Here is a 25209-nt window from a genome sequence, read left to right as displayed (position 1 = left end):
CGGACCTCAGCATTGGATAATCTCCACTGCGATCGGGAAAGAGGTGACGACGAGGTCAAGCTGCTTTAACCTCGATCAATCGAAAGAAACGGTGACCAACCAAAACCAAGAATCGGGAATCAGAGAAATCGCAAAGAAAGGGCAAAATGCTCAAGAAACCTACTGTCACCGGCTCACGCGCTCGGTTTCCGGCGAGTTCCTGGTGTCCCCGGCTAGGGCTGGAAAGACGACCGCCCGATCAGAGCTCGAGTGGTCCGCGCCGAGAATCTGAGATAGCCGACATCGATCGGGCGAAAGAGGGGAAAGGAGTCGGCGCGAGGGGGAAGAGGCTCCACACCTTGAGAGAGAGGGGGGGAAAGGAGGCTCGACGTCGGTGATCGGGGCGGAGAAATCGCCGGATAAGGAAGGGGGTTTCGGGAGTGAGGTGGAGGAGATCGGGGAAGAGAGTGTTGAGAATCGGCGATTTGGGGGAGAAAAGAAAAGAAAATGAATTTATAAATAAAACATTTTCTCACTTAATTGGGTTTTCCAAACAGGCTTTATTCGAACCCATCAATTCGTCCCCTCAAAACCCGTCGTACGAGCTCCGAAAAATTCCCAGAAAATTTCTAAAAATTCCTGAAAAATCCAATAAAATTTTTCGTCCAATAACATTTATTATTTAATTTTTGCGGTATCTTACATTCTCCCCCACTAATAAAAATTTGGTCCCCAAATTTACTGGTCAACTTAGGGATCCTCATACAAGGGTAATATCCAAACCACATACTCATATACCACTCACTCCAAGTATAATGAACAACTCTCCAACCATAAAAGAATGACTCTGTGGTTTATGAACTCACCCGACTTCTACTACTCCCATACAGTTACTAACCAACTATGGATAGATCAAGTACCTCGGAAATAAAAAATCCACTATCACAGATCCTCCTACATCTATATAAGGCGCTCAAACTATCGATCAGTCTGAGGGTGCAAATATATACTAAAGTAAAGCTCCTCATCGAAATTCAGCTATAACCATAGTTAAAACCATGATGTGAAATCACATATCTCCATCCAATACTACACTCAGAGATATATCATAAGGTTCGGTAATCTCTCCACGGTATACTCCTACTACTCAATCCAAAAGAATCCGTCCTACAAATCGATAGCTAGGGAGTAAAGTCATCATCCAACAATGATTACCCAAACTATCATATCATCTCCATGTCTTGGATAATTCCACACCAAAATCCATCATAACATGCTCCCAACTCTACACTAGTATCCAAATCAACGGAGACAATCCTACTAACATATGATGTTCAACCTTCTCTTGCTGACATACTAGACCTCAAGCTACTAAATCCATGATGTCTTTCTTCCTATTATTCCACCAATAAGAATGCTTCCAATCTCCAAACATCATGTGTCACCCGAATGTATCGCAAATCCAGATCAATGTGTTTCCTGCAGTAACTCCTCTCGGATAAGAAGTGACTCGGAAATACACATAATCTCCCATGAAATAAAGAATCTCATTCTCATTACACGAGAATTCTAACTACTGACACGGGACTACTCTGCTCATGCCACATCAGAACTGCACCAAACCCCAAATATGATACATCTGTGTAGAGTGCAAATCCGTCTACACTAGAAAGTCATACTAAGACGGGTGCAGTTATCAGCTTCTCGTTTCAACTCCTAAAATTGAACTCGTAAACGTCTATCCAGGAAATTTTCATACCCTTCCTAGACAGTCCGGTCAACTGCATAACAATACTGGAGAAATCCGTAACCAATCTCCGATAATATCTAGCCAGATCAAGGAAGCTGCGAGTCTCCTGTATAGACTACGACTACTCCCAACTGATAACAGTCTCTATCTCCTGTGGATCCACCGATATCCTCTACTAAACACAACGTGTCCCAAAAACTCGTAAAAGACAATCACAATACGTACTACTAACTTCACATATAGATGTTCCCGTCGAAACATCCCTAGAACTATGTGAAGATAGTGTACGTGATCCACCTCGGATCGAAAATAGATCGCAACATCGTCAATGAAGACAATGAAAACTGATCTAAATACCCTAGAAATACTAAGTACATCGAGTCCATGAAAACATCTAGGGCATGGTATGCCTAAACGATAAAACCATAGACTCATAATATCCGTACAACAGGCACACCCAACCGTAAGATCCCCTACAAATCTGCGATCTGATCGCGCACTACAAATCAACAAATCCATATATATCACAGACATACCACACTCCATGTCATTATCAACCTTAAGTATCAAATAGTACATCATCAAGTCAAATATCCACTAATAAATCATCAAAAGACAACATATCACCACACCTGATCTCCCAATATCCATCAATCTCCTCCTCTTTGATACTCAAATATCCACAATAAAAGAATATCAATCTAAAGTCAAAGGGTCACACAATCTCCTGACTAAGAGTCTACCCATCAAGAAGATATCTCCACGACTCTCATAATCATCCTATATATGTCCCATGACAAATATCGATAAAAAGTCAAACCCTCCAATCTGAGATATAAACTACAAGATCTGGTAAAATGATCATGGAGTCAAGGTCTTGAGTTACTTGATAGAGACAATGTTAGCTGAGTCGTCTAACCATTGTCTTGTACCCCATCTTACTGTGATTGCTCCATCTAAGGTTCAATAACCTCCAGTATCGAGCAATACCCCCAAAGGTAAAGGAACGCTATAACTAAATAACTGATCAAAATATCTGTCGAACCTCCTAGGTATTACTCAACTAACACTACTTCCTCTACACCATTGTGGGGTATATATCCCTAAGTACATCATGGATGTCTAATCATATCCAATAGTTCCATGAGTCAGGATCGCCCATGGAACAACGTTAGGCGAGTCGACTATCATCGCCTTAAAATCCATCATGCTAACGAAGAAGTAGAGAACTACTCTCTCTCCGAACACCTCAAGGAAATCACTAAGTGATGACCTGATCTCCAAAAACACTCTGCTTCTTCCTTCACGTGGTACCGGGTCACGTAAAGGTTAAGCAGCTAACTTCAACTCTCCTACGCCAGTACAAATCATATATCCAAATGTACTCTCCAACTCATACACCCTAGTAATGGATGTATCTCATAAGTGTTAAGCAGGTAGCTTTACACTTTTTCCCACCGTACGGTATTCTATCTAAATGTACCTTCTAAGTCATCCTACCAGGTACAGACAGTCCATGGTCAAAGTCCCCATGGAATCGGATACGACAATCCTCTACAGACTGACCAAGCCGAAAATGGTATATGACTAATTCAGTCTTCTCTACAATGGTACAAGTCATACACTCAAATGTGTCTCCCAAAATATATAACCAAGCACATGTAAACCCAAAGATCCGAATATCTAAAAATAGAGTAAATCAGTCCCCTACTGGTCGGACCAACAAAACAGATAGTCATCTACTAACAAATCCAAGAAAAGTACAACAATTATCCACTGATAGAGCTAACTAAGGTCAATCGATACCCAACTACCTAAGTCAACAAGGGTGATGAGTCAGATCGAAACCACACAAGTCGACCAAGTAAATCAATCCTAAACAGGAGTAAACTGATACTCTACCAACAGAGTCAACATGAGTATACAAATACTATCCACTATCCAGCTAATAGTAACCAAGACTAATATGGGACTCTAACTCTCAACCAACTAGTAGTAACAGACACCAAGACTACTAGTAGTATGATATGAAGAAATCCCCTGAGAATATAAATCCTTGATCTCCAGTAGGTCAACCGTGATCAGTGATTGACCCAGCACATGAAATGTATGGTACAAACAAATAGGCATGTACTAACAAGAGAGTACTAACACACATCACAACTATGCATGAACAACAGTACATATACCAACAGAAATGTAAGATAACAATATGCACACATACCTCCTATAGCCTGGAGATGTCCTGCTGCTGCCTGGTCCCAAAACCCGAGAGTCACATCAAGAAAATCGAAACACGAAATCCAAAAACACGAATAACAGACATCGTACCTGCTCTGATACCAAAAATTGGTATCAAATAAATCTCAAAAATCCAGAACACATAGCAAAACAGGTATCGTACCCGCTCTGATACCAAAAATTGTCACGCCCCCAAAGGAGCCTCTGCCAGACAAAAATCCAGCAACATCTCCCCTGTACCGGTGACAATCTGAAGCATCACTACAAACAAAATACATCAGCCACATGCGGCTGGAATATTTATATACACAACCACGCAGTTATAATAACAGCCCACACGGCTGGAATGAAGCAATCACAACCACGCAGTTATATATATAACAGCCCACACGGCTGTACCAAACACAGCGGAAAAACGAAGGAAAGCCCACACAACACAAATAAATACAATGCATGCCGGCACGACTTAAACACAAATACAACACACAAAACCATAGGATAGTCACATGGCTATACACAAATACAATGCCAAAAATAAGAGAAGAACATACAAAAGAAAACAAGCACGGTCTTCGGATGTGACGTAGGACACGGCAGACAGGATACTCCGAGCGACACCAACCATCTACAAGCTACCTGAAAACATAAATGTATACATGCGGTGGTGAGTATAGGTAACTCAGCGGGTAATAGAAAAGATAGTGCATGGTCCATAAACAACATGGAAATCACAAGTATACAGTCTCAGTAGGGAATAAAGAACATGATCATACTGTCATAATCAATGCCCCTAAACATATCTGACATAATAACCTGACATATAAACTGTACAAACCACAACTAACATAATGACAGATACATACCCAATCTGGAATCGACACATGGTACAATGATCAGTAAACTCACCGGATCTGCAACAGATATACCCGTGACACCTGTGCAATATAAGTACGACTGCATATACATGTAAAATAAATGACATGTATGCAGCATGGCAACCAAATGCAACAACCATATCTCAATCAAGTGCAACAACGACAATCACATGCAACTAGTTTCTACTAGGCATGTATGCAAATATAACCCCCAGATGCACCGCGCATCATATGCAAAAGTGCATGCATGCTCCATGGTCACCCCCGCCACCTCTCCAGACACCACGACCCCTGTATGGCCGAGAGGCTTGGGTCCGTGACAAACCATACTAACCTCAACGTACGTAACCGCTATAGAGCGACTGAGGCGTTCGGTACGCTAAGTAGTTATCTAACTACATAGCATCAGGGTCCCTGACTGCCCACATCATGAGCCCCCTGACTACTGAACCCTCCAGACTCACTACTCAAGAATGATCGAGGTGGACAGAGTACATACTGAGCGGCCTAGTGAACAGGACAGGACTAGCAGCAACTGCTCCAGCTACCACTACCCATGAGTGGCCGAGTGTGCGGTGCTATTCCCAAACCAACTGACGACTCTCTCACCACAAGGGAGACAATGGTCATCAGATGCAATGAATGATGAACATGATATATATATATAATCATCATCCATGCAACAACCCCAAACCTCATAAATACCTCCAACATGAGTATAATCGTCATGATACCTCCACGTATCCCATCAAACATATGTACCCACTACACATGTATAATCAACCAAAACTCCAATAATCCCACCAGACACATGTACACAAAAATGTAAATACAATCAACACGTATCCTCCAATAAAAACACAACGGACATGTGTATATACTCCAAACATACAATCAACACAACTCCTCCAAAAGTACATGACAAATACGTGTGTACATACAACATGCAAATGCACGGTCAACAAGATAACTCCTATAACACATACCCACCTATATACAGTCCACATCATATACCCAATCAGCATGGTAATACCAACAACCCGACAATCCCTACAAGCCATACTCTACACGTGTAATCACAACAGAGTAGATATCAAAAGTGAAGACTGTATATGAATTACGTAGATCATCACAAGGGTCAAGCATAAGTATCATGCAGGAAAAATAGCAACCGATCATGATATAAGATAAAGCAGCCTAATTCATCCAATAATAACCATGCACTAAGTTTCAAAGAAACTATAAAGAGGCCAAGGAAGAAATACCTGCCTTAAAGTGTAGATCGTATCAGATAAACCAATCCACGTCGAGACGCTCGCCTCGAATCAAAGTCCTATATCCGTGTACTTGCTGTTAACTCACCGATAGAGCACCCACTGCTAGAAAACTGTGGCCAGAGCTAGAATATCCCATAGTCTTCCAATTTAGCACCCTATATCACATATCATAATTATTCCACAACTAAAATCGAATCCAATTCATATAGGAAATTACCTCTATGACTTATCCAAATCTGATGGCATTGTTGTTAACCCACAACCGGAGAAACTTGCTACAGCGAAGCTACTACCGGCTGATCTAATAACTCAATCAGCAAATCTTCACATCCCCAAACAAAATATGAAATCAAAACCATACTAATCCATACTAAGAAAGACTTATCCCTGAATAATATCCGTGATCCCTCTCAGAGGAAATCAAGATGCTACGATGGCAGTGAGCCGGGGCAGAGAAGGAACGCCGACGGCTGGAATTGACACCATCAAAGGGGCAACAACGCCTGTGCTCGCAGCGACCAGATGATGGAGCGACAGTGAAGACGCAATGGCTATTAGACCGACGGCAAGGAGGAACAAAGGTGGATGAGTAGGGCACGGACCTCAGCATTGGATAATCTCCACTGCGATCGGGAAAGAGGTGACGACGAGGTCAAGCTGCTTTAACCTCGATCAATCGAAAGAAACGGTGACCAACCAAAACCAAGAATCGGGAATCAGAGAAATCGCAAAGAAAGGGCAAAATGTTCAAGAAACCTACTGTCACCGGCTCACGCGCTCGGTTTCCGGCGAGTTCCTGGTGTCCCCGGCTAGGGCTGGAAAGACGACCGCCCGATCATAGCTCGAGTGGTCCGCGCCGAGAATCTGAGATAGCCGACATCGATCGGGCGAAAGAGGGGAAAGGAGTCGGCGCGAGGGGGAAGAGGCTCCACACCTTGAGAGAGGGGGGAAAGGAGGCTCGACGTCGGTGATCGGGGCGGAGAAATCGCCGGATAAGGAAGGGGGTTTCGGGAGTGAGGTGGAGGAGATCGGGGAAGAGAGTGTTGGGAATCGGCGATTTGGGGGAGAAAAGAAAAGAAAATGAATTTATAAATAAAACATTTTCTCACTTAATTGGGTTTTCCAAACAGGCTTTATTCGAACCCATCAATTCGTCCCCTCAAAACCCGTCGTACGAGCTCCGAAAAATTCCCAGAAAATTTTTAAAAATTCCTGAAAAATCCAATAAAATTTTTCGTCCAATAACATTAATTATTTAATTTTTGCGGTATCTTACAAATATATAATGTATGAGTATGACAGTTAGGACTGTCTTGATCTCAACTTGGAAACCTTTCTAGTTTCTTCCATTAGATCAGTGACCTTAGGTTGTTCCCTTTAGGAACCAGACCTCACTGTCGCTCCTCCAGTTGCATACCTCAACTTACCTGCCAAACATTGGTCCTCCAGACCAGTTGGACTTTGTCTGCTCAGTGTCTGATCGTCTGATCCACTAAGGCCTTTCCTGCAATACTACATTAGCCAACAGCAATAATAGTAATATAGAAAATAATAATAAACCTAAACCTAGATTTATCGAGATCTGCTAGTCCGATCGACTGCGCGCGATCGACCGGAAACCATCCGAACAACCTTGCTTGGAGTTCACTCCTCCAAGACTTTCCGTTACCTAAGGCTACCACCCCTTAGGATTATCTCCACCTGGCTTTACTCACCAAGACTCTGTATTCGACCGTAGGGATCAGGTCCTCCAAACCTATTCACCTGGCTTCCACGATCTACCAAGATTTCTCCCTTGCCTTAGTATTCGGCTACCCAGGGATCAAGTCCTCCAGACCAATCCACCTGACTTCCACGATATACCAAGATTTCTCTTGCCTCACTATTTGGCTACCTAGTGATCAGGTCCTCCAAACCTATCCACCTGACTTCCACGATATACCGAGATTTCCCTTGCCTAGCCTACAACTAGGCTTTCCAAGACTCAGTTGACTTCTCACCCTTTCCTAGCCATGACTAGGACTTCACATGATCAAGCTCCATTAAAGATACTTAAACATATTTGTCAGACATTAAAACCTTGGAGGTCAATTGCACCAACAATCTCCCCCTTTTTGATGTTTGACAAATATGTTTAAGTTTGGTCAATTCAAAAGATTTAGCTTTCTAACTTAAACCCTTCTTCTCCACCTTTTGTCATTCATCAAAAAGAATCCTTCATAAATAACATTAATTTCTAAGGTATCAGTAAGTTTTGCACCAACAATGATGTAATACCTTCCTCTTGAAAGACACTAATAAGATGTATTTAGGGTTTTCGAAATGAACATGAATAAATATTGAAAAAGCATCGGTTCTTAATTTTAAAAATGCATTTGGAATAAATTTTCACTACAACAAAAATAACTTTTCGCAACACGCAAATTCACTTTTCGCAGCGCACATTGCGCGCTACACAATTAAAAACTATTGAAAGTCATAAATTATCCGCGGCGTGCTTTTGCGCGCTGCGAAAAGTATTTTCTGCAGCGCGCAAAGCACGCCACGGATAATAGTATCCGCGGCATGCTTTGCGCACTGCGGAAAATACTATCCGCAGCGCGCAAACGTATGCTGTTGATGGTCTTAATTATATTTAAAAAAATAATTTGACGAAAATAATAAATTAAAATTTTACAACAAATTTAGTGCAAATCAAATTCATAAAAAATTAATAAAAGTCATAGCTTTTCATTAAACCACAAAAACTCAAAACATCTAAAACAATATATGAAATCTCTAACAAACTAGCAATTATATAACAACAATTCAACTTACAATCCAAACAAATAAGTATAATATGTATCAATCACACAATACTATAAATTTAGATAACCATGCGACCGTGCTTCCTATTGCATCATTGAGAAACTGCATTTCATCATTTGGTCGAATTAGGTCCACTTGAAATTGAACACATGTACCAACTCACAAATAAAAAATAGCTTGAACACATGTACAAGGAGGTATAGAAAAAACATTTTAGGTTGTATAAATAGAGATCTTAAGTATACATTATTATGAAAAACAAGATCATGAAAAACAAGATCAGTGGAATAAAATACTAAAGAAATCTAAAATGAGTGGACATGCTTACTATTTTCTCTCTAATAGCTTGAGTACTAGGCTCCTCATTTTTTTTCTTGTGACCTTCAATCCAAACTTGCAATCTTGTAATTTTTGTATCTACCGAACTTGTCTTTTCCTTAAATATAGAAATATATACAAAATCATTACAGCACAATTCAAAAGATACATATATCATTACTTATTACTTAAATTATAAAAAATTAAAAATAATTACCATAATGTGAGTCAAACGAGCATAACCTACCTGAATGGAGAAGCCTCAAATCCTGTTAGGGCACTACCACAACAAATCTACTGATATTTTGAGCCAGAAAATCCAAATTAGATACACTTCAGCTGTTACCGATAAGAATTAAATCCACGTAATTATTTAACAAAGAACATACAAGAAACTAAGACGGGAAAGTGAAACTGTTCGACCAGAAGGAACAACAACTACATAATATCTTTCCGATCTTGTAGCAGCAAATCAAACTCGAAAAAGCAAATAGCATGGAAGTTCCATCTCAGATATGCTCGTTGAGAAGAACTACCTAAGCACAAATCATGGAGCTTTCTAGATATGTAGCAAGCCAATAGAGACCAAGCCAACACTCAGACGCCATCACAATGCAAGACCAAACACTACTGTGCTGAAAAGAATTAGTGCTATCAATTTAACAGTACATTAAAGACAAGAATCTAGTGGCAGGCTTATATATAACATGCTTGCGAATATAAGTAAATACCTCTTCGTTCAAAACACCAATTGAAGATTATCTAGGTCTATGTATGCCATCTTAGGGTCCTCTGCCATTTTAGTATCAAATAGAGGAGTAGCCAGCTTGGGAGGGTTCTAAACAAAGGTGAATCACTCATTAAGACGAAAAATCTCCAAAACAATCAAACATGCAAGTTAACTTTTTGATTACCAAGAAAGAAAATCACATATAAAAAATTGATTCCTACATCATTATATTTTAAACAAATAAATATCATGTATTATTCACACAAGTTTTACAAAACTTGTAATTACAAAACTTGAAAAAACCTATCATTATATTTTAATAGGTAGAGGTAACTGACAAAGTTATTCCTTGGTATTATGCCCTTTCATCATGTAATTGCCACAAAGTTAATTTTTTTTTATGGATAACAGTATATAAATATGATCATTCTTTGGCCTGTGCCAAACAGATTTGCTATTGTTATAAGAGAGATAGTTCAATAAACTAAATTGCAAATGAATCATAGAGATTGCAGGAACCTAAGTTGAAAGAAAACGTTTAATATGTCATCAAGATAATATACATACTAAACCTAGAACTCTATCATAGAACAAAACAAAAAAGAAATTAAAAAAGAAAAGAAGAAGAAGAAAATAAAGTATGGAAAACCTAGAACTCTATCATAGAACTCTTATCCTAATTGTTAGAACACTACTAGAAATAAGATCTTTAAGGACACGCATAAATGCCCTTATAGTATACTTTTAGTGACACTAAAGTTGTCCATAGAGATATTTCTTCAATCAGTGCTATTCTGCAGGTTAAATTCTAATTTCTTGTCTCCTCAAGTATTCAATCTATTTTCTTGAGTCATAAATTATAAACCAAATAATGAATATGGTTATAACAAAATATGGAAATAGCATTCTGTGGTGCCATATAAAAACGACACTTGGGGAAGAAGTAGCCACCTAATAACAATGCATACGTTCAAAACTAAGTTGAAAAACAATGCTATTTACTGAAAGAATTCACAAGTACACACTGAGCAAACAACACAGAGTAAGATTGTTAAACACACAACTAAACTAAAACTCACAAGACTAAAACATCATTAACTCTAAATAAACAATGAGGAAAGGATTATACTAGCAACTCACATGAATTGCCTAAGGATAGTGCAGGTACTTGGGTCAACATACTGCCAAATCTATTTTTTTTAGACAACTTTCTCAAGCCCCTTCTCTAAAGTTGATGGGAATTGCAATAGTCTTAAATTATGACCAGTTGGAGCAGTATCCAACAGTATAACTGACTAATCTGCAAATAAAAAGAAAGAAAGATGTTTTTTAGCAATTCATCCTCTTAAGTTTTGGCTCATATACATCATTCGAGAAAATAAAAACTTCTTCAAAGATGATAAGCATAAGAATTCACATCATATAACAAGATTCCCCATAGAACACAAGCATTAAACATTATAAAAACAAACCTCAAAGGTTTGTATCATAAATGAATTGGTACATAACTTATCAAACATATAAAACAAACTTAGAAATGTTAACCTAATCATATGGACTTCTGAAGAGCACCTAAAAATTTATCAAATATGAAGAATGAGTTTTGTTACAAAATGGAATCTGTCCTTCTCATAAGTTATATGTATTCTTAACTGTGAGTATCACACTGAAATGTTATAAACCTCCATGCTCATAATGAGAGTAAAACCTTGCTCAGAATCGACAAAGAATTAAAGTAGGATCTATCAATCCAAGCGCATAAAGGCTTCAAGTAAGCCATCAGACGAGAGAAAAAAGGTTTTAAATTGCACATGATTGCACGACTTCAATTATACCTTATCGCAGTCCAAAAGCAAGAGATTTTGGACAAAGAGAAACTCACTTGATAATTTCAACAAAGCTCATGGCCTTATTGACTTTGGGAATCACATTCGTAAGCTTAGAAATAAATCCATTCAAGTCCTCATCAAACAAATCATCACCCTCCACCAAGCAGTCGGCAGGTAGCCGGTTCGCGCAGCCGGCGCTCTCTGGGATTCTATTTTAATGAGAAATAAAAAATTTACGATTACCTTGAGCTCCTCCTTGCTTACTGTGGAGAGGGAAGACGAGCTTGTTGCGCTCCTCTTGCTTGCTACGGAGAGGGAAGAGCTGCAAAGAGGAAAGGAAATTTGAGGAGGCGAGATTCACTTGGAGATAAGGTATTCCCTAACATCGTCAAGCTAGTGACCTCTATCGAGACCTTCTCTACAATGGCGAAATTGCAGGCTGCAACCTGCAAGGGATGGTGACATGGATGTGTGATCGTGGGTGAGAGGAACGATGCCTGGCAACGCCGGCAATAGGGATGCGTGAGCGTGGGTGAGAGGAACGGTGGTGGCAAGTACGCGTTAGGGATTGAGGAGAAAAAAGAAATAACACAGTAGATAGAAAAAAAAAGGATTGAAGGTAATTATGTTACTAGGGTGGTATAATACGGTGACATTGATAAAGTTTGTCTCAATAAATAGTGTAATATGATATTTTAATTTTTAAAATAATCTTTTTTTATAAATATCGTTAAAAATTATTTATAATGACATTTTAAAACAAATGTCATTAAGAAAGTGTAGTAATAGGGTATATTTCTAGTAGTGGAAAAAGAGGTAGAAGCATGGGAGAATTAGGATATACACAAACTTAAGAGGAGATGAACAACGGCTTCGGCGCATTGCAGGACAGGGAAAATTTTTTTTTTATTATTATTTACATATTTTTGTTTGATTTAATTTTTTTAAAGATAACTTTCTTTTAAACTATAATTTAAAAAAAATTGAAGTTGGTCAAAACATGCTTGGTCAAAACATATTCCTTTTAATCATGGTCGTAAATAATATTTTTTATTAATATTTTTTTAAACTAATCGTAGCATACTGCATGTCGTTAATAATTTTAAAAAGTATTCGCAGCGTGCCTATTTTTGCATGCCGTTATTGTTATTAAATATTTATAGTATTAACGGCATACTTTTAATGTGCGACGTTAATATCTAGATGTAATTTTTTTCCTTCTTTAAGTTTATACTATTAACAGCGCGCATCAATATGCACGTCATTAATAATACTATTAACGGCGTGCTTTTAATGTGCACTGTTAATAGCAAGCTGCGAAAAGCTATTTTTGTTGTAGTGTTTTAACCATTTTTCAATATCAATTTCAAATAATTTCAAAGAATGTACTAAGTAAAATCTTTCAAGAATATTTTTCAAAAATGCATTTCAAGACTTAAAATATTTTTACAAAACCATGATATAGAAGACTTAATGTTTGCAAAATTTCTCAGAATTTCTTTCAAAAATATTTTCAAAGTATACTTTTCAAAAATATTTGTAAAGAGTTTTTATCAACCATCCTTTTCTAAGAGTATTTCAAAGTTTGAAAAATAAGTAATCTTCAAGGAAATTCTCAAAGTATTTTTGAAACTATGATTTTTCAAAAAGTTTTCAAAAAATATTTTGAGTTACTTTTGTAAAAATATTTTAAAGCTAATTTTAAAAATGTTTAAGACTTAAAATATTTTGTAAAACTAAGTTGCTTTCAAAATAATTTTTCAAGTAATAATTAAAAGTTCAAAAAGATTTGCAAAGTAATTTTTAACAAGAGTTTTTTTTAAAAGAGTGTTTTAAAACATTTTTCAAAATACATTTTCAAAAGTAAAATTTAAAAAAAAAATCCTTGAAAAATATTTTTTAAAAATGTCCTTTAGTAAAGTCTCTCCCCCTTAACTAGACACTATTTTTAGATATCCTTGTTACTCACAAGGAAGATATTCCTAGATGTGTCTAAGGGTCATGGTTGACTTAATGATCTAAAAGACTTAGGTGGTAAATAATTTATATATAATACACTCAATCAATCATCAATCAAAAATTTGAAAAATATTTCTTAAGAAAATAGATTTTTAAGTTTTCAAAATATTTTAAATTTAAATTTTCTTAGCATCTCATCCATTCTAAATTTTCAAACATGGTAATCCTATAATTGTGTGAGATGACTTTATTGATTTTGAGTTTGTTGAAATTTAAATTGAATTTTAGTTGAACTTTGATTATGTTAAGTTAAATTTTGGATTAAAATGAATTATTAAGTGTAATTAATGGTAACATTATTTGAATTTATAAATTAATGTTTAGTTTAGTTATTTGTTAAAGTTAATTAGCTAATTAAGGATTAATTAAGTTGATTGGGTTAAGAATTGTTTTTAATAGTTATGGTTATAGGTTGATTGTTAGAATAATGATTGATTTAAACTTAATTTAAAAGTTAGTTTTAATTTAGTATGATTATTTATTTTTAATTAATTAAAATTTTGATTTATAATTGTTAGATTAATTATTGCTTATTTCAATTAAGGTTGATTATATGTTTCATAAATAGTTATGGATTAATTGATTATGAATTATTAATAATTTAATTAGTTTCTTAGAAATTAATTAGGTAAAGATTTTAGAATTAGTTTTAATTTTGTTTAAGGTTAAAGTACTCTATTTGTTGATTAAAGTTAAGATTTCAAGTTGAGATTCATTAAGAATTAATTAAGTGTATTAAGTTAAATTGTAAAGTTAATGATTAATTTAATTTAGTTATTAATTATTGATTTAATATTGGTTAAAGTTAAATTAATTTATTTATTGATTAAAGTTTAATTATGTCAATTAAGGTAAATTAGTTATTGATTAGGGTTTATTAATTAATTTATTTTATTTTATTTTAAAGTTGTTTTAGTTTGCCTTTTAAAGTACACTTAGTTTATTTAAGTTTAAGTTTAGTTTAAAGTAAGTTTATTTTAATTTAATTTTAGTTTTATTAATTTAATTTGAGTTTTAATGAAGTTTGAATTAAATTTTTATTAATATAAAGTTGTAATTTATTTAAATTGGGTTTTCATAATTAGGTTTGATATTTTAATTAAATTTAAAAATAATTTAAATTAAGTTTTAAAATAATTTTAATTAATCATTTAATTAATTTTGAATTATTGAAAAAGGTTATTGAACTCATGTTAGATTCAAACTTAGCTTTGGGTTAATCAAGCAGGTTTCCTAAGGATAAGTTTTCAGTTCAGTGGCGAGGCATATGACCTTCTTGTGTATCAACGGTGGACCACTTGCTGAATACTTTCTAAGCTGTTCCCGCCCAAAAAACTTAATACTAAATTTTGGTCTAACTAGTCCATATTTAACTGGGGTAGCTTTGGTCAGATCCACTAAGTCTAGTGCACCAGGTAGAATACACAAGATTCTGCCTAGACATGCCTTCGACAAAGTTTCCTTGATGTACTATCATCCCAATCCATTCTGGTGCTATGTTGTAGGATTTAGTAAACCTTTTTTTATCTAACTGTTCTAAATTAAGAGAAGATGCATGACATATTATATAACAGATAAGTATGAATGATTATAGCAATTAAAACGATCCAAACAAGTTATGCATGATACACATTATTTGTGTTGTTGATGTTGTTGTTGTTTTAATATTATTTTATTATTATTATTTTATTATTTTTTTAATGTTGTTGTTTTAATGTTATTATTTATTATTATTATTTTTTTTATTATTTTATTATTGTTGTTTTAATATTATTTTATTATTATTATTTTATTGTTGTTGTTTTAATATTAATTAGTTCCATAATTAAAGGGTACATGATTGTAATTAAGTTTATGAAAGTTTTGTTTTAGATTTTGTAACGCCCCACCTCCTACTGAACTAGGCTGCGAGGCCGGACCGTCACATTATGCTGTGCTAAGCTAAAAGGTGCGGAAACTGTGCTAACTAAAGTCTTACTCTGCTATTGACTATTACAGTCTGTAAGACTAGGTTCAAAGACCTTTCCATTGACATGCATACACTAGGGAAGGAACCCGAACTTTCGATTCGATCAAGAGACTGAAATGAGACCCTTCCAGCTGAAATTAGACACTCCAATAGATCAGCTGATCGATTGGAGTCATCTGATCGATCCGCTGATCGATTCAGTGTGCTACTGTGCACGGACAAGATTCTGGATCGATCGGCTGATCGATCCGACCTGACTAATCGATCCATTGATCGATTCAGCGCGCTACTGTACGCGGGGGTAATATTCTGGATAGACCGACTGATCGATCCAGACTTACTAATCGATCCAGTGATCGATTCTAGGGCTCTCTGTTCATGACAGAACGCGTCCGGATCGATCGGCGGATCGATCCCGGAGCTTACTATTCGCGGTACCAACTCCTCAATCGATCAGTTGATCGATCGAGAAGCCTCCAATCGATCAGCTGATCGATTGGGGTTTCTGATTTCGTATCAGTAGTATGATTTCAGCACTGTTTCGTGCCAAATTCACATGCATAGGCTCTAAGGTGGCTGGACAATATTCTAATATCAGATACTAGTATTCTAAGTATGACAGCTAGTATTCTAGACATACTTTCGCAATTCAAGGCATTTGGATAACTAAGTAAGCAAAGAGTAACATGATAAGAAACACTAACTTCTTAAATGTTCTAGTTCTTCCAAGATCTTTATTCCAGGTTCCATCCACACACATCTTCATTGCATTGTCCTCCAGCCTCCGCTAATCCATTCTTCCTTTACCTTTATCTGCAGTATAAGGAAAAGAAGTATTTGTAAGCTCAAGAGCTTAGTAAGAAACCATCTACCACACAAAACATGCATACGATACAATTTATGCTTTTAAAACATGCTATTTGAAATATATGCTGAACATTGCTAAACATGGATTCTAAAATATGGCATAATCTCATACGATACATGGCAATCATAGCTGAGCATAAAACCATCATGTGGATCAATAAGAACTAAACTGAAATAAAAGCTAAGCTACACTACTGCTAACTGATGCTAAGCTGCTCTATATTCACATAAACTATGTTGCGAAATTTTGAAAGTTATTTATCATAAATAGATGAAAATACTAATCATTCTGCTGATGGGCCCGGCAACTGTACTTGCTGTGCGCGCATCCCTAACTAAACCCGGGGTTGCAAATTCTGAATCTATTAAGGTTACTAGGTTATCTAAACCTAGGGACGACTATGAGAGCCCAACCCAATGGACATCTAGTCTAGTAGAGTGACACTGCTAAAAGTAAAATACTGTTTTATAACTGAATTATCTTATCTTGCTATTTCTAGGTTATCTAAACCTAGAGCTAGGTTATCTGAACCTAAAGGCGACTGTGGGAGCCCACCCATTGGACCGTAGTCCCATATAAGCTGTAGCAAGACTAAATATGCTATTCTAAATGCTTCTACTGTATTTACTGAACTATTAAAATGCCTACGGTAGCATTTTACTAAGCTAAACATTATATCAAGCACTTGGTGTGCACTAGAACACACCCTACGTACTGAAAATCTGCATACTACTAAACTAATGCATAAAACACGCAAATAGCTACTTACACTACAGGTGAGGGGTTTCTTACCTCTTGCGCTAGTTTTCTTACGATTCTAATCACTAGTTTTCCGGTGAAGAAGATCTTTTCGACAATCTCCTTGCGTCTACGTGTTCTTCTCACGGAGAAGAGCGTCCTCGTGTCGGAGTTGTTGCCGGAAGGAGCCCTTATGACCCTAGGGATGAAACCCTAGCCTTTCCTTGGCTTAGTGTGCCGAGAGGGTGAGGAAGAGAGGAGTGGCGTCAGCGGTGAGGGTTTGAGGGAAAAGAAAAGTTACGTTCCCAAATCCCTCCTCACTTAATTATTTCCTATTTATATTAAGTGGTTTATTTGGCCAACTCAAACATAAATATAATTGATCCTCTCTTCTTTCAGCACACCCCTGCTGGGGCCACATGGTTACTTAAACTATCTAAAAGTCATAAGGTCCGATAGGTCTCGGGTTCGATTCCCGCTTAAGCTGTTTTCGTTTTTATTTACTTTTTCTACCTCGGCTACTCTAAAAATTCCATAAAAATATCCTAAAATTCCAGAAAAATCATAGAATATTTCTAAAATGGATTTGAGAATTTTCGGGTGTTACAATCCCCCATACCTTATAAAAAGTTCATCCTCAAACTTAGAATAACTCTGGGTACTTCTGTCTCATACTAGCTTTTGTCTCCCAAGTTGCCTCTTCTGCTGTGTGACTTTGCCAAATAACTTTTACTAATGGTACTTCCTTGTTCCGCAATTTCTTAACTGCTCAGTCTATTATATGAATAGGCCGACTGTCATAGCTGAGATCTTCGCGGACTTGTAACGACTGGGGCTCAATCACCTGTGTGGCATCTGGGATATGCTTTTTCAGCATAGAGACATGAAATACATTATGGATGGCTGACATCTCCTGGGGTAGCTCTAGCTCAAACGCTACCTTGCCAACTCTTCTGGTAATAAGGTATGGTCCCACATATCTGGGACTTAACTTGCCCTTCTTCCCGAAACGCATTACTCCCTTCATGGGAGACACTCGGAGAAATACTGTATCCCTAACTGAAAACTCTAGGGGTTTGCGTCGTGTATCAGCATAACTTTTCTGGCGGCTCTGAGCTGTCTCTATCCTCTGGCGGATCTGCTGTATAGCTGCTGTGGTATCTGCTACTAGATCTGTCTGAAGTTCTAGTTCTTTCTGTTCACCACTTTCATACCAGCAGATTGGAGATCTGCACCTCCGCCCATAGAGAGCCTCGTAAGGTGCCATACCAATAGTGGCCTGATAGCTATTGTTGTATGTAAATTTTGCTAAACTCAGATATTTGCACCAACTTCCCTTGAAGTCTAGGGCACATGCTCGGAGCATATCTTCCAGTACCTGATTTACCCGCTCCGTCTAACCATCTGTCTGAGGATGGAAAGCTGTGCTAAATTTTAACTTGGTGCCCAATGCTGACTGTACACACTCCCAGAAGTGTGATGTGAACCTACTGTCTCTGTCTGAAATGATAGTCCGTGGAACTCCATGCAGTCTGACGATCTCCTTGAGATACAGCTAAGCTAGCTGCTCCATGGAGTAGGATATCCTGATAGCTAAGAAGTGGGTTGACTTAGTCAATCTATCAACTATTACCCAGATGACATCAAAATCATTCGTGGTTCTGGGTAGTCCTACTATGAAGTCCATGGAAATATCTTCCCACTTCCATTTTGGAATCTGAATGGGCTGCAGAACTCCTCCTGGTCTCTGATGTTCTGCCTTGACCCTCTGACAGGTCAGACAAATACTAACATACCTAGCGACGTCTCTTTTCATCCCAGGCCACCAAAATCGTTTCTTCAAGTCTTGGTACATTTTGGTGGAATCAGGATGCATCGCATAAGGAGTCCTGTGAGCCTCATCTAGAATCTTCCTCCGTAGTTCCTCCTGATCCGGAACGCATAGTCTGTCACCAAAATATAATACCCCACTATTTGAGACTCTGAACTCTCCACTTTCTGATTCTGTTACCCTTGCTTGATTTTCTGAATTTCAGGATCCTGATCCTGAGCTGTCTGGATGTCACCAAGCAGGATAGAGGCTAAAGTCATAGTAGAGAGCTGTCCTACTATAAGTTCGAGACCAAAATCTGTAATCTCCTTCTGTAGGGGTGGTGACATGGCTGCTAGGGATAGTAAGGTGGCACTGGACATCCTGCTGAGTGCGTCTGTCACCTTATTGGCTTTTCCTGGATGGTAGAGGATGCCTACGTCATAATCTTTGACTAGTTCGAGCCATCTGCGCTGTCGCATATTCAGATCTTTCTGAGTGAAGAAATACTTCAGACTCTGATGATCTGTATACACTCTACACTGAGCTCCATACAAGTAATGTCTCCAAATTTTAAGGGCGAACACCACTGCTGCAAGCTCAAGGTCATGAGTAGGGTAGTTCCTCTCATAATCCTTGAGTTGTCTGGAGGCATAGGCGATCACCTTGCCATTTTACATCAGTACTGCTCCTAGTCCCAATTTAGAGGCATCACTATAAATATCAAAGCTGTCTGTGTTTTCTGGTAGAGTCAGAATGGGAGCACTGGTCAATCTCCTTTTTAGCTCGCTGAAGCTGTTCTCACAGTCTTCTGTCCACTGAAATTTTCTGTTCTTTCTGGTAAGAGCTGTCAGTGGGGAGACTATTCTGGAGAAGTCCTCTACAAATTTTCTGTAATAGCCCGTTAATCCTAGGAAGCTTCTGATCTCACTGGCATTCTTAGGTCTTTTCTAATTACTCACAGCCTCTATCTTGCTGGGGTCTACCATGACACCATCCTTGGAGATGATGTGACCCAGAAAGGACACCTGATCGAGCCAGAATTCACACTTCGTGAACTTGGCGTACAGCTGGTTCTGCCGAAGGATCTGTAGTATTGCCTTCAGGTGCTCTGCGTGTTCTTCCTGAGTTCTGGAATAGATAAGGATGTCATCGATGAATACGATAACGAACTTATCTAAGTATTCTCTGAATACCCTGTTCATGAGGTCCATGAAAGTAGCTGGAGTATTTGTCACGCCAAAGGGCCTGACTACGAACTCATAGTGTCCGTATCTGGTCCTGAAAGTAGTCTTGGGTATATCACCCTCTTTAACCCTCACTTGGTGATATCCCGATCTGAGATCTATCTTAGAGAACACTGCTGCTCCCTCTAGCTGATCAAACAGGTCATCTATTCTGGGAAGAGGATACATGTTCTTGATTGTGACTTGGTTTAGTGCTCTGTAATCTATACACAGGCTGCTCCCATCCTTCTTCTTCACGAAAAGTACAGGCGCTCCCCATGGTGAGTGACTAGGACGTATGAAGCCCTTGTCAAGCAGCTCCTGTAGTTGCTCCTGAAGTTCCTTTAGTTCTGCTGGAGCCATGTGGTAGGGTGCTTTGGAGATGGGATTTGTATCGGGAATAAGTTCTATCTCAAATTCTATCTCCCTGTCTGGTGCTAGGCCTGGTAACTCCTCAGGAAAGACTGCTGGGTAGTCACATACGACTCGGACCTCGTCTAGCTTTCGGTTCTTGTCCTGGCTGCTACTGACTACATGTGCTAAGAATCCCGTACATCCTGAATCTAGTAGTTTCTGTGCCTTCAGAGCTGAGAGAAACTTCTTGGCCTTTCTCTTTGGTTCTCCAACGAACCCAAACTGCACTCCTGCTTTGGGTTGGAATACAATTCTCTGTTTACGGCACTCTATAGAGGTGTCGTACTTCATCAGAAAGTCCATTCCAAAAATGACATCGTAATCAGTCATATCTAGCACTATCAGATCACAAAAGAGTTCTCTGTCTGCTATAATGACTGGCACTGCTCTGAGCCAGTGCTTGGATGCCATAATTTCTCCCGAAGGTAGTGTTGTCAGAAACTGACCACTGAATACCTCTGGGGGTACTGCTAACTTTTCGGCGAATCCCCTGGATATATAAGAATAGGTTGCCCCAGTATCGAATAAGATAGTTGCACTTTGCTGTAAAATACTAATCTGACCTGTAACAACTATCGAGGCATTCGCTACATCCTCTCTAGTGAGTGAGTAGATCCTTGCGTTCGTCGTGGCTGAGGGGGCTTCTAGTATGCCCTGGCTGATGGATGGACCGTCTAACGCAGCCTGCATCTGGTGTAACTGGGCTGGCTAGCCTCCATGATGAATCGGCTGTGGTTGAGGAAAACCGGTCTTGTTCGGGCACTGCTTAGCCATATGCCCCTCTTGTCCACATTCGAAGCATCCCCGTTTTCCCTTGCGACAAACTCCTGGGTGGAATCTCCCACAAGTAGAACACTTGGGATAACTAGGCTGTTTGTTGGCTGGTCCTCCTTTTGGGTAACTCCCTGGTTTACGTTTGTTGCTGGAGTTCCCTTTCCAGTTAGAGCCGTGGGAGCTGTGGCCCTGGTGTTTCTGAGTACCTGAGCCTCCCTGACCTTTAGACTCTAAGAGGACTTGCTTCTGCTGTTTGATATTGTTCTGGTAGTGCTCGGTGGTCAAAGCACTGCTTACTAGTTCTTCAGTGGTTTGCGGCCTATGGACGCCGCTGGTCACGTTCATTGCTATTTCCGGCCTTAGCATCTTGAGCATCAACCGGACTCGTTCTTTTTCAGTGCTGACTAATTCAGGGCATAGACGAGCCAATCTGTTGAATTTCTTCACGGCTTCCTCCACTGAAAGGTTGCCCTGGCGAAATTCAGTGAACTCGTCATAGTGGTAGTTTGTAACCCTCATGTGAAAGAACTCTTCAAAGAATTCTCTCTCGAAGTCAGCCCATGTCATCTGGTTCACTGGGCGCTTCGCTTTAATTCTCTCCCACCACATACGTGCGTCCCCTGACAGCAGAAAGAGGCGCATTTCACTTTCTCATGCTCTGGCCAGTCCAGAAGCTCCATCATACTTTCCAGTGTTTTGAACCAGGCTTGAGCATCCCATGGTTCACTGGTGCCTACGAAATTCTCTGGCTTAATTTTCTGCCACTGGATCAGATAAGCTTCCCTCCTTGCCCCTGCGGCTGGGGCTACTAGTGCTGTAGGTTGGACTGGTGGAACTGCTATTACTGCTGGGGTTGTCAGGTTAGGTTCCGGAGTGACAGTGGGAGTGTTCTGCTGACTAGCCCTTAAGGTGGCTATCTCCTGCTGTTGTTCAGCTAGCTGCTTCTGTAATTGAGCCACTACTGCGGTAAGGTCTGGGGGAGGCACTGAGTTGCCTGCATCATGCTGGGGCACAGTAGCTGGTGTCTTTCTAGCTGGGCGTCCTCGTACCATTTTCTAAAGAAATAAAGGACATACATAACTAACAGGATCGTATTGCAAAACTATTGTTATCATGTTTAATTAACTACCATAATCACACTAGAGGCTATCATACATAAGCATGCCTTAATTATCTATAAACATGAAAGCAAAACATAAATGAAGTGAGAGATGTTCTTACTTGGAAGCTGCAGGTTCAATGCTGATGTGTGTGTAGGAAGTATGGAACTTTGCTCTGATACCACTCTGTAATGCCCCGCCTTCTACTGAACTAGGCTGCGAGGCCGGACCGTCACATTATGCTGTGTTAAGTTAAAAGGTGCGGAAACTGTGCTAACTAAAGTCTTACTCTGCTAATGACTATTACAGTCTGTAAGACTAGGTTCAAAGACCTTTCCATTGACATGCATACACTAGGGAAGGAACCCGAACTTTCGATTCGATCAAGAGACTGAAATGAGACCCTTCCAGCTGAAATCAGACACTCCAATCGATCAACTGATCGATTGGAGTCATCTGATCGATCCGCTGATCGATTCAGCGTGCTACTGTGCACGGACAAGATTCTGGATCGATCGGCTGATCGATCCGGCCTGACTAATCGATCCATTGATCGATTCAGCGCGCTACTGTACGCGGGGGTAATATTCTGGATCGACCGACTGATCGATCCAGACTTACCAATCGATCCAGTGATCGATTCCAGAGCTTTCTGTTCGCGACAGAACGCGTCCGGATCGATCGGCGGATCGATCCCGGAGCTTACTGTTAGCGGTACCAACTCCTCAATTGATCAGTTGATCGATCGAGAAGCCTCCAATCGATCGGCTGATCGATTGGGGTTTCTGATTTCGTATCAGTAGTATGATTTCAGCACTGTTTCATGCCAAATTCACATGCATAGGCTCTAAGGTGGCTGGACAATATTCTAATATCAGATACTAGTATTCTAAGTATGACAGCTAGTATTCTAGACATACTTTCGCAATTCAAGGCATTTAGATAACTAAGTAAGCAAAGAGTAACATGATAAGAAACATTAAGTTCTTAAATGTTCTAGTTCTTCCAAGATCTTTATTCCAGGTTCCATCCACACACATCTTCATTGCATTGTCCTCCAGCCTCCGCTAATCCATCCTTCCTTTACCTTTATCTGCAGTATAAGGAAAATAAGTATCTGTAAGCTCAAGAGGTTAGTAAGAAACCATCTACCACACAAAACATGCATACGATGTAATTTATGCTTTTAAAACATGCTATTTGAAATATATGCTGAACATTGCTAAACATGGATTCTAAAACATGGCATAATCTCATACGATACATGGCAATCATAGTTGAGCATAAAACCATCATGTGGATCCATAAGAACTAAACTGAAATAAAAGCTAAGCTACACTACTGCTAACTGATGCTAAGCTGCTCTGTATTCACATAAACTATGTTGCGAAATTTTGAAAGCTATTTATCATAAATAGATGAAAATACTAATCATGCTGCTGATGGGCCTGGCAACTGTACTTGTTGTGCGCGCATCTCTAACTAAACCCGTGGTTGCAAATTCTGATTCTAGTAGGGTTACTAGGTTATCTAAACCTAGGGACGATTATGGGAGCCCAACCCAATGGACATCTAGTCTAGTACAGTGTCACTGCTAAAAGTAAAATACTGTTTTATAACTGAATTATCTTATCTTGCTATTTCTAGGTTCTCTGAACCTAGAGCTAGGTTATCTGAACCTAGAGGCGACTGTGGGAGCCCACCCATTGGACCGTAGTCCCATATAAGCTGTAGCAAGACTAAATATGATATTCTAAATGCTTCTACTGCATTTACTGAACTATTAAAATGCCTACAGTAGCATTTTACTGAGCTAAACATTATATCAAGCACTTGGTGTGCACTAGAACACACCCTACGTACTGAAAATCTGCATACTACTAAACTAATGCATAAAAACGCAAATAGCTACTTATACTGCAGGTGAGGGGTTTCTTACCTCTTGCGCTAGTTTTCTTATGATTCTAATCACTAGTTTTCCGGTGAAGAAGATCTTTTCGACGATCTCCTTGCGTCTACGTGTTCTTCTCGCGGAGAAGAGCGTCCTCATGTCGGAGTTGTTGCCGGAAGGAGCCCTTATGACCCTAGGGATGAAACCCTAGCCTTTCCTTGGCTTAGTGTGCCGAGAGGGTGAGGAAGAGAGGAGTGGCGTCGGTGGTGAGGGTTTGAGGGAAATGAAAAGTTGTGTTCCCAAATCCCTCCTCACTTAATTATTTCCTATTTATATTAAGTGGTTTATTTGGCCAACTCAAACATAAATATAATTGATCCTCTATTCTTTCAGCACACCCCTGCTGGGGCCACATGGTTACTTAAACTATCTAAAAGTCATAAGGTCCGATAGGTCTCGGGTTAGATTCCCGCTTAAGTTGTTTTCGTTTTTATTTATTTTTTCTACCTCGGCTACTCTAAAAATTCCATAAAAATATCCTAAAATTTTAGAAAAATCATAGAATATTTCTAAAATGGATTTGAGAATTTTCG

The 25209-nt window shown here is 38.8% G+C and overlaps 1 long non-coding RNA gene across 21 annotated transcripts; it reads right to left on the bottom strand.

Moving 5' to 3' along the window:
* Positions 1-4540: 4540 nt before the first annotated feature.
* Positions 4541-12425, bottom strand: LOC122027356. 21 transcript variants are annotated; one of them, XR_006124378.1, is made up of 6 exons: positions 12209-12425; positions 11119-12129; positions 9980-10086; positions 9496-9883; positions 9259-9366; positions 4541-4606 (listed from the first exon to the last, which is right to left on the bottom strand). It is a non-coding gene; the product is annotated as an uncharacterized LOC122027356 (long non-coding RNA). The 21 variants fall into 21 exon arrangements; XR_006124379.1 differs by lacking the exon at positions 4541-4606 and adding an exon at positions 6262-6277; XR_006124377.1 differs by lacking the exon at positions 4541-4606 and adding an exon at positions 8899-9032.
* Between the last annotated feature and the right edge of the window lie 12784 nt (positions 12426-25209).

Source organism: Zingiber officinale, chromosome 10A (assembly GCF_018446385.1).
Source record: "Zingiber officinale cultivar Zhangliang chromosome 10A, Zo_v1.1, whole genome shotgun sequence".
Lineage (NCBI taxonomy): Eukaryota > Viridiplantae > Streptophyta > Magnoliopsida > Zingiberales > Zingiberaceae > Zingiber > Zingiber officinale.
This window is presented reverse-complemented; position numbering and strand designations above follow the sequence as displayed.